This window comes from Rhinichthys klamathensis, unplaced genomic scaffold (assembly GCF_029890125.1).
Source record: "Rhinichthys klamathensis goyatoka isolate OS25496 unplaced genomic scaffold, OSU_Roscu_1.1 h1tg000069l_1, whole genome shotgun sequence".
Lineage (NCBI taxonomy): Eukaryota > Metazoa > Chordata > Actinopteri > Cypriniformes > Leuciscidae > Rhinichthys > Rhinichthys klamathensis.
Genome location: NW_026606612.1, coordinates 646,986 through 658,147, shown reverse-complemented (window position 1 = coordinate 658,147; position 11,162 = coordinate 646,986). Strand labels below are relative to the sequence as shown.

At 40.2% G+C, this 11,162-nt stretch overlaps 1 long non-coding RNA gene across 1 annotated transcript; it reads right to left on the bottom strand.

Annotated features, from left to right (window-relative positions):
- Nucleotides 1-3,805: 3,805 nt before the first annotated feature.
- On the bottom strand, nt 3,806-4,222 carry LOC130084901 (uncharacterized). The gene is made up of 3 exons (XR_008807073.1): nt 4,145-4,222; nt 3,963-4,036; nt 3,806-3,860 (listed from the first exon to the last, which is right to left on the bottom strand). It is a non-coding gene; the product is annotated as an uncharacterized LOC130084901 (long non-coding RNA).
- Between the last annotated feature and the right edge of the window lie 6,940 nt (nt 4,223-11,162).

The following is an 11,162-nucleotide window of genomic DNA, read 5'->3' as shown; positions in this document are numbered from 1 at the left end:
CCACAGGAACCATCAAGCACACAAGCAGTAGTTTTCAAGCTGGAATGAGTTTTGTGAATGCATTCTGCCCTGTAACAGTAAATGATTTAAAGCTGCTCCTAGAAGTTTTCTGAGATGATGAGGAAGCTGATTGCACATGTCCAAAATTATTTCTAATATTCTTTCTTGGTTTTTTTGGGGGGGTTTTTAGACAAGAAATTCATAAAACAATTGCTACTGGTACACCAGGTTTCATCAGATTTTGGTTCCCTGTTAATCTATTCAGAGTGCCAAACAAATACCTCTAATTAATCTGATTATTTTCTGGGTTTGCTATAGTATGCTGAAGGGGTGTCCTAAAGGGGGTCACATCTAATGAGTGATTATAATCAAGGTATTAATCAATATTTTTCCTTCTAAACATCACATGAGTTGAATGACTTCTCTAGGCTTGTGGAATTTTACTTTGTAATAGAAGTTTCGTAGTACCCCAGAGTGCAGTCTGGACGATCCTCTATGGGACGATCTGGGCGACACGTGTCGCTCCGCCCACCCCCAATTTAATTGGTTTATAATACCGCAATCTTATTGGTGTAAACGATTCAGGTCTGAGCATGCGCATTCCTTTATGTACGATTTTGTGAATGATTTGGCCGTATCAAAGAAATATTAAATGCTAACTTTAATTGTATCTTATTATCAGTTTACCATGGTAATTTTTGTTAATATCTATTGGCTAATACTTTATATAGCCTACTTAAGACACAGTATAGATTAAGTTATTGTTTAAAAACGAACGCTTGGTGACGCACTGACGTTACTTGTACTGAGATGTTTTACATTAGATTAGTGCGTCATTCACTTGGCTTCTTCATATTTCTATCAGGATCGGTGGATCAGCACAAACTCGGGATTTTACGCAAATGATGATAATTGACTGTAAGAATGTAAGCAGCTGATTTTAAATTCTAAAGTATGACCGTTTTTTGTTGTCATTTTTTTTAACGAGATTGTCCAATGCTTGCATTATTTGGTACAAAGTGCAAATACAATGTTTATGGCAAACACGTTTCCTGGTTGATGATTACCTGTTCATACAATATGAGGGCCTATTGGTTCTGTAAAGCCCTATGTTATATTTTTTAAAGATTCATGTTTTCTAATAAGTGTCAACCGGTTATGTACGACTGTCTATCTGTGACTGTGACATCAGGTATATTAAAAATCCAATTGTTTATTCATCCACCATCGCATTGCGTGTTCATGTAGGCTACTGGATAAAAATGGTTACAAATATTAACACTCACATATAGGCTAGCTGCATAACCATAAAAAAACACACTGCTATAAATCTGTGCAATTATAATAGGCTGTAATAAAATAAATAAAACACCCAGCAGAGAAGTGATATGTAGGCCAATTGCTTAAATACGCTCTTGAGCACATAGAGCACATAGTCCCATTATAATATTTGCTATAGATCAACATAACATCTGTTTTAGTAAAAAAATAAAATAAAAATAAAAACTTTTTTTTTTTTCACATAGCAGCGCTGCACGGATTTTATGCACATAACCCAATGGCCAGCCAGGCCTGGGGCCTCATTTATAAAACTTTGCGTAGGATTTGCGTCAGAAGTGGCGTACGGATGAAACATAGGACGTGCGTACGCACAGAAATATTCGCATTTATAAAACCGTGCGCACGCACATCCAACGCATTTTTCCCTTAATAAATCACAATCAATTCTAAATGTAGCGCAGCTTTTGCGGCTTCATGTCACGCCCATAGTTGCCCATAAATAGTCCGTGAAACGCCCATAAGTTAATATTCATCGATTGCGAAATCATGGCAAACAGAGAGGAAATCAAAAAAACGTAACTTCACTCAATGTGAAGTAGAAGTTATCGTTGGCGAGGTGGAAAAGAGGAGAAAAAAATGTTGTTTGGAGGGCACAGTGTGGGCATTAGCTACCAGATAGCAATGAGTCGGCGGACCACCGTCGGTTCTCCGGCGGCAGTAGAAGCGTCAGAATGGCGACATCGCAAACACGTTGGACGGCGCACCGCCGGCGGCAGCCGCTTTTTAAAAGCGGCAGCCGCCTTCCTACCGCCTTCGTTAAGCGGCCGGCCCGCGGGCCAACCGCCGTTCCGCCGCGCTTTATATTGAAGGCCGTCCTTCCGCGGCCCGCCGGAGGCAAACGCTATTTTCGAGCGCTCTGCCGCCGCTTATTCTGGCTATATATATATATTTTTTTTATAGCATGCAGTTTATCAAGAATAATGATTGCTCAAACCAGACAAATTTACAATTGGCATTTTTATTCCACATTTCAAAGTACAGTAACTGTCATTTAAACAAGATGTTTCAGATCACTGAAACATAACAGAAAAATAAATAAATCAATATACTAACATGCAGGTTTCCAATTCAATTTTGGTTAAACAGCCTTACAAGCAAATTACAACATTTACAATAAGTGTTCATATAAAAAGGACAGCTCTAGGGTAACAAATTACCAGTAAACATTATGACAAGTAAAGAGGATATTTGATACCAAATAATGTACAAGATACCAAATAAATAAAAGTATAACTACATTTACAAGCCATTTCTAACAATATGATAAGTGGTAGTAATTTATAGTAAAGCTCTGGAGTAGAATAGGCCATTATAACGGCAATGCTGACCTGTGGCACAAGGATTTACAAGCTTTATTTGAAAAAGAAAAAAAGAAAGTAATTTCCACAGTGAGTGAGTGTAGTCTGACACTTCTGACTTCTTTAGGGGTCTTGATTCTACTGACTGCAAGATAAAGAAAGGATTCCAGTTGTCAGTGATTCTGGGGTGTCAGTAGTCAGTATAGTTTTAAGTGGTCGGCTGTGGGTCCCTCTCAGCTGTGCGGCGCCTTTTTCTGCCTTCACGGTCAGATGCTCCTTTCAGGTAACGCGTAACGTTAACCTGGACCGCCTCATCAGTGCATCCTGGGTTGCCGGGTCCTTCCGGATGGCTAATATAGAAAATACAGATCTGTCATTTAATTTGAATTGCATGAGGACAATAGGACATACACATCTACTTAAATCTAAAAAAAATATCCAACTTACTTTGAACAATGGTCTTCAGGAACATGTCTCTAAAACATGCTTTATCCCCTACACCAAGCTGAAAATCCAAAAAAGTGTTACAAATTACATTTCTCTGAAGCTTCTCATAAATAAATAAAAAATGTGAAAGGCTAAGGATTCAGACTGTAATATATGCAGTATACAATCTTAAATTTTACTTTATATCTAGGTCTACTACATGTACAGGTAGCCCCAGTGGGAATTAAACCGACAACCACAGGTGCTGTTTGCAAGTTGTACCTAATTGCTCAGTGCAAGCAAACATTTTCAACATTGTTTGTTGAACTTGCTTCACCTGCTCTTGAAGTAAGATTTTACAATTCGTATTTTTATATGTAATATTGTAGTGTTTATTATAAATGATTTATCTGTGCACTTCATTATTCTTTTAAAATTCATGTAGCCTTATAATCTTTAATCAAATACGTTACCCTTCCCTCCCCCTCGAAACGACTTCTCTTCTCTTCCGGTCATGTGCTATGGGGCGAGGGCGTGGCAACTCCCCTCAAACCGTGCTATGAGCAGAGATGGAGAAGAGGAGCGCTAGAGTAAAACCCTGCCCTCCGTTCAATATACCGTTTCATTTTTAAATACGTCACAACACTGGAGAAAAGTCGTTTGTAACTTCCGGTTCATGCCGACTTCAAATAGAAGCAATAGTTTCCAAGACAAAAAAACTTCACAAATAACATCACTTACTTGTACTCAAACTCTTGGCTCTGTGAAGTGGAGTCTGGATTACTGGGGAGAAACCTGGTTGCGAGAAAGAGGAAACAGAAATTTGAAAATCTAACAAATGGTATAGTTTAGTGGCAGGATCACAAATCCAGCATCACAGCAATAGATTTTACATACCAGTTCAGCATTTTCCTGGTTTTCTGGAATCGATGCATCTTTCTAGAGTTTTTTTTCTTGAGACTTCCAAGATTCTAGAGTAGGGAATAATGAATGAAAGAGTCAGTTATCCACAATAAACAGAAAATAAATTACACAGATGAAATACAGGAAAATCAAATACACAAGTCAGACCCATTTACCTGCTCCCTTCATGAACTTAAAATGATGTTTCTCCCAGGTGCTGTGTGGAGGTGTGCAGAGGATGGCTAAATTGTTGCTTTCGTCTTTTTGCTGAGGTTAAATGGGGGCCAATGGCACATGCTCTCTTGCGGAACCACTGCAAATGGCAGATCCTCCTCGTTGATAAACTGAACAATGTGAACCATCTAAAATAGAAGAACATTTTGCATAAAGTATACTTTTTGATTAATTTCCAGGCAAAATCAATAACATTAAAATGCTCACCCCTTCAAAAAACGAGTCATTTTCACAAGTGGATCAACAGAAAACCATGTTCAGACAAACACAATCATATACATATATACACATATATACACATATATATACATATACACAGGGCCGGCTCTAGCCCTTTGGTTGCCCTAGGCGAGATTGATTTTTGCGCGCCCCCCCCCCCCCCCCCCCTCTTTAAAAATAATGAGTATTTATTTAACTAAACAAAAATGCTCTTATAGTCACTCCAAAACTTCAACAAGCAAATTATGACTTGAACTGTAATAAATTGTTTATACAAATGCTAAAAAAGAACGTTCAAGCATATTTCAATCTTCCTACATAGTTGCATTGTTTAAATACATATTATCTGACCATGTAACTTGTAGTAGATAAATTACAATTACTACCACCACTACTATTATTACTAATCCATTAGGCTGCTACAAGGCTAGGGGGGTACGGGGGCATGATCCCCCGTAAGAAAATTTTGTGCATTTTAATGTTAAATTCATCAATCTGGTGCACTTTGAGAGTTCAAAATTAAAAGCTCCAACCCATATTCAGTGTTCAAATTAAACAAATAAAAATTCAAACCTCTTTTAGTTAGTGTCTGTCTACATTACATAATAATAGTTATAATATTAATCCCATGATAATACTCATTGTAAAACAATGCACTGAAAAATAAAGGAAACTTTCATAAGTTTTGTACTAATTTCTAAACTAATAGAAAGAGTATTTTTCTGTACTTCACATTAAAGATGTGATTGGGCCAGCCCAGTGTCAATCAAGAAAACAACCAATGGGCCGCTGATCTACGCGTTTCATGCGGTGTCAGAAAAAAAGTTTTTTTTTTTTTTTACCAATGCATTACACCAGCACTAACCCAGCGCCGCCGATTAAGCAAAACAAAACGAATGGGCTATTTCTATTTTAGCCCCCGGCCGCTTTTTTGCTTTATTTATCTTTTTCGACGACAACTCACTACTCGTGCCTGTTCGCTCAGCGCTCACGGCGCCCGCGCCCGCTCGCGATATTATTGGAGGGGGGTCCCCTGTCAAAATTCTATGATGAAATCTTATGAGGGCGCCTACTCCGCTACACATACCGGTATACCCACTTTTTGCGCCACTGGCAGGCTTATGTAATTGCTCCACTCGTTGCAGTGTTAATGAAGTACAATAAAAGCGGAAAGTTCCTTACGCGGCTCTGGCGCCCCCCCTAGGGTTTAAGGCGCTTGCGCCCTTAGCATTTGCCTATACTGCCTATGCACACATATATACATATACACACATATATACATATACACACACACATACATCGTTATTTTTGTAAGAAAACACCAAAAGTTAAACTTTCTAGATGTAAAGCTTTCTTTCTAGATGTAAAGCTTTGGCGATCTACTGTAGCTAGATACATTTCAACATGTCGAACATGCTTGAATTCAGTGAGTAAAAAAGGCGAAGCAGCATGTGTTAGCTAACACTGTAAGTTAAACTAGACTAGCAGCATGGTTGTCGAATCAAACAAAACATCATTATGTTTAGTTAGAAAACAACACAAGTTATACTGATCAGTCTTTCTTGTTGTAAAGATTTTGCTAACGTTACCATTCCCACGTGGGCGGGAGAATTGTCCTTCAGGATTTGGTTACGTAAGTTAGTTAATTATTCGACTGACCAATACTATCTTAAACCACATACTGTAGTACTCACACTTGCATAAACATACGTAAATATAGTTAAAAGAAGAAAAGAAAAAACTAACGCCAGGAAGAAACTAAGTAACGTTAGCCTAACTAACGTTAGCTATGTCAGAAACATGACGAAAACTTTGTAAACAAGGCTAACTTACTAGCTTGACTAGTAAGGCAAGAACATATTTGAAAAAGATGAACTAAAAATGTACAAAATGAACATAATATTGCGTTACACAAAAAGGAAAAATGTACTTACTTTAAAGATCGTAGTCAATGACTATACACAAGTTTATGAGCCGTTTCCGCTCTACATCCTAAACTCCTCCCGTCGATGCAACCCACTTCCGTTCTGGCGGTCTGGGTTTGTTTTGCTAGCTAGCTTCGACAAAGCGCTGATATCGCAGTGACATAACAATTACAACATGAAGAAAGGTGGTTCGGGAACGATGTGTGTGATAGTTGGTTGTAAACACTCGAGAAAGCACCTGAACGAGTGGTTAGATAGAGAGTTCTACGACCGCAAACCAGCTACGAAGAGGTCCATGCGCTCCATTGTTTACACACAAACACACTCACACAGTATCGCGCCCGCGCCTCTCTCTCACACACAGTTCGATCGCCTAATTATTATCATCATGGCTCACACACACACACACACACACACACACACACTTTGCACTCTAGCTAAGAAGCCTATGATATAGTTCGGATCGTCAGGAGGACATTCACTGACAGCGCGTTCTCTTTTGTCTTGTCGCGCATGAGTGGTTAAAGCATTTGCGTGAATAAGAGAATGGTCATAACCCTAGCAAAAGGATGACAGAAAGAACAGATGTTGCGTTTGCATTAAATATTTTAACACGTTAAAGCTGGACAAAAATGAATCGGGAAAATATTTTTCTCACGGCCGCACGCCGGAGATCCGGCACGGTGGCGAAAAGTGATTGCATTATTTATTGCAATAAGTAGAGGCTTCAATCGTTTTGTTGTAAGTAGAATAGGCTACTGCATTTTAAGGGGTTAGTTTCGACATTTAAAGGTATTTTAACCGGTAAAATGGTTGGTTGGTACACAGCAGGTAAAACAATGCAGAGTCATAAGGATAATTGCAAAAGAGATCATGTCTTTATTTATAGCTCAGCAGTAAGTCATGTTATAGGTTACAGTCCGTTTTCCAAATACAAACACGTATTCCATCCGCAACAACGTGCTTCTTTTATTTCCTATAATCATGTAAATGTCTTCCCTGATTAAGCTATAAACTGCAAACACTTATTTAGCCACAATTGTTGTTATTATGTTAAAAGAAACATTAAAGTAACACACAGATACATTTGCTATTACCACGGACATAAACTGATAGTTATTTGCACGTTATGTCTGTTTTATCTAGCTGTGTATGACATGACACAACCGACTTTGTTGCTGTGCAGATATTGATATGCCTCGACGGCTTTCAGATTGTCCAATTGCTTTTCCATCTATTGCCATGGATTGCACGAAGTAGGAGCAAATCTCGCTGTACGTTATGCTGGGCCACGTCGTCATGTTAGTGTTCTGCACTGAATTCGGGTGGGGGATAGTAACGCCATCTCCAGTCGTGGAACCGTCGCTGTGTACACCGGCAGACGCTGTGTGCAAACCTCTTCCGGCGGAAATGAAGTGCATTTAAGTAGAGTTATGGCGGCGCCCATGATTTGGCGCGTAAACTTGTGTATAGGATATCGTCTCCAAATACTGAAATCGTGTGACGAGTGGCCACTGTTGTGTTGGTAAATCTGCTTCCGTTTTTTTGGTACTGCCCCTCTCGGCCGGTGGAGGTACTTCTCTGTTTGTGCTTTAATACTTTCTTAAACATTTGTACAGATTGCAAAACTCGCAATTGCAAATTAATCCCTTACCTGTAAAAGGTAAAATAAATAAAAAAAATCGAGCTTGTAAAAAAATGAAAGACATAAACGAAATTTCCTGGGGTGACAGAGAGACAAAATATTTCTAAATATTTCACTTTATCTTTCAGGTCAAAACAGGGATTTTCATGTTTATTATAAATATTACCATGGTTGCAAATTAATACAAAAAATCTAAAGCATACCCAAGCTTTTGGCCAAGTTGCAGATGTCTTTCACTGTTCACTGATTTCAGGCATTGGTGAAAAGTCTAACTACATCCATTTATTCTGCTAAATTGTTCATACCATGAATGAAATATTTATTTTAAAACCTAATCAGAATCAGAAAGATATTTATTGCCAAGTAAGTTTTACAAAAGGAATTCTTTTTGGACTATTTGTGAATCTCAATTGTGCATAAATCAAAGAAATGTAAAGAATTGTCACCTTAAGTGAATAAAATAATTCTATATATCACTATCACTATCACTGAATCGCTATCACTGAATAGTTTCAACGTAATTTAAATGTATTTTCCTAAACCTTATCATGGAATCAGACTGAGTCAAATCTGTTATAAACCCTAATGACTTTGGAGCAAAAACAATAACAAAATTTGATGTAATTCACATAATAATTATAATCGCTTTAAATGTGAAAGTTAAAATGCTGCAGTTCCACTCATGCCAATGACATGGCTGGTCGATTTCAATGCGGCTTGCCGCCAGCCGGCCGCGGTTCATTTAGACGGCGGCAACCGCCAGAGAGAATGAAGTCGGCGGCCCGGCGGCTGTTCGCCGGCGGCATCTCGCAAGGAATGGGAGTGACGTATTCGGCGGCAAACGTCTCATCTCCGCCAGCGGGGCGCACCTATAGCCGACAGTTTGGGGCCGGCGGCAAAAAGAAGCCGTGCCGATATTTTTTGCTATCTGGGATAATGCCAAAAAGGCACTTGAGTGGCAAAAGGTTGCAGACGCCGTAAATGCTGTAGCCTCACAACCTCGGACTGTGGCCGAAATAAAAAAGAAATGACAAGCTACAGATGTCGGTTATAATCTACTTGGAAATGGGAAATAGTTCAGCGCAAATGTAATTTCTTGCAGCTTTCTGAATGGTTGAGACATAGGTCTACGTCATACGTTATTTTATCAAAAATAAAACAAACTAAAGGCATATGCATGAATACCATGATTCCGTAGCTGATGAAGACATGTTTACTATGAAAAGAACTTTCCCCAGTGCAAATACATCTATCTATCTATCTATCTATCTATCTATCTATCTATCTATCTATCTATCTATCTATCTATCTATCTCCCTAATTGTCTATCTATCTATCTAATTGCATCTATATCTGCTCCGCCAGACGGACACATTGGCGAGAATATCAGTTTTGTACATTATTTCGTTCTGTTTACCATCTTATTTATGAGGATGAATTGTATAACATGCCAATATTATTGCAGAACATATTTCACTTTTCTTTTTGCAAATATGTGTTAATTTGCATTTCTGTTGCAGATCGATCAAACGGGTGTTCGTGTAGGCTGTTAATTGTAATACTTGCTTTGTGACGTCTTCGTGTTGTTTATGAGAGGCAGTATTGCCATTTATTTTACACAACGGTCTACAGTTTCACACACTTTCACGTGTTTCTTCCATCTGCCGACGGTGTCGCCATTTCTCATTTCACCCGTTTTTGTGCGTATGCCTGGGTCAGAGCTTGCGTGAAGGACCGCACATTTTACCGTCAAGTTTGCTTTTTATAAATACCAATTATTGCGTAGAGAGCGGCGTACGCCTTCTTTTGTGCGTACGCAACGTTTATAAATGAGGCCCCAGGGCTTGCTATTTGGTAGCCTGTCTTATTTGTCACCGTGGTTTTGCTTAAAAATAAAATAAAACACACTTTCGGATTTATCCTTGTTTTACTGAAATACAGGGAATTATCATAATTTGTGTAAAATCCCGAGTTTATGTTTATTCACTGATCCCACTGGAAAAACGAAGAAGCAACGAATGATGTAAAATTAAGGAGCTCTGCATGACATGCGGAAAAATATTGTCTAAATCAGCCCACATATTTGAATGATATCCTGTATTAACGTAATGACGAGGTATTAAAAATAACAGTTTCAGTTCGATCGCGCGCGCGACTCACACACACACACACACACACACACACACACACACACACACACACACACACACACACACACACACACACACACACACACACACACACACACACTCCAGCATTGCAATCTCAGATTATGTCCCTAAAGAACCCGCGTATAAAGTAGTTCCGCATTACATTATTTAATTTGCACGCGAGTTCTCTTTCATCATCTCGTGTTCGAGATCCACCTATGGGAAGGGCATCCGTACCTGACCTCTGCAGAAGCATCCAATTGCACCAAGTCTGGCTAGTCAGACAGAAGCGCGCAGCCAATGCCAGGTGAGGCCACACCCCCTTACCTACTGGCATATAACCGCTGGGCGCGCTGCTATTACTCAGTTAACATTCGCTTCTCGCGATCTCTGGATCTCACAGCTCGGTTGATTTTTACTCTGCTCACCTCGTGTCTTCAGGAGGACATATCGGCCAGATCAGCCTCCGCCGGACGTGACAGTTGTTTATTTTCAACTGCTGCTGCTTTGCATTCGGAGCCGCCCACGCTCTTGCTATTTTCACCGTTTCTCCTCACGGCTGCCCGCCACGGATTTCTCCGTTTTCTTCGCTGGTATGTCACTGTCTAAGCCTGCAGCCTCTCTAGGGGATAGCCTATCACGGGCCTGCCCGGCCACGTGTGGCGCCCGTACCGCAGCTAAGGATCTTCATCACCTTTGCATGGTCTGTTTGGGTCTTAAGCACGCTCGGGAAGCCCTGGAGAACCCGGAAAATTGCAGTTTCTGCCTCATGCTGCCTAGGAAGCTGCTTAAATGGCGTTTAAGGTGGCAGTGACACAGTGCACCGGGCTCAGCCCTTCTGACTCGGACGGGGGACACGGTGATGACGACGCGCTACCGGGGGCCTCCTGGGGCGCAACGTCTCTCATCTGGGCTGACCAGCCCAATCCCGCCTTCCCCGAGGAGGACATCTTCGGGGACAACCTCGCTCTCGTCCACGAACCGCCCGGTTCTGGCGAAGAGGAGGATGCGGCCATTCTTG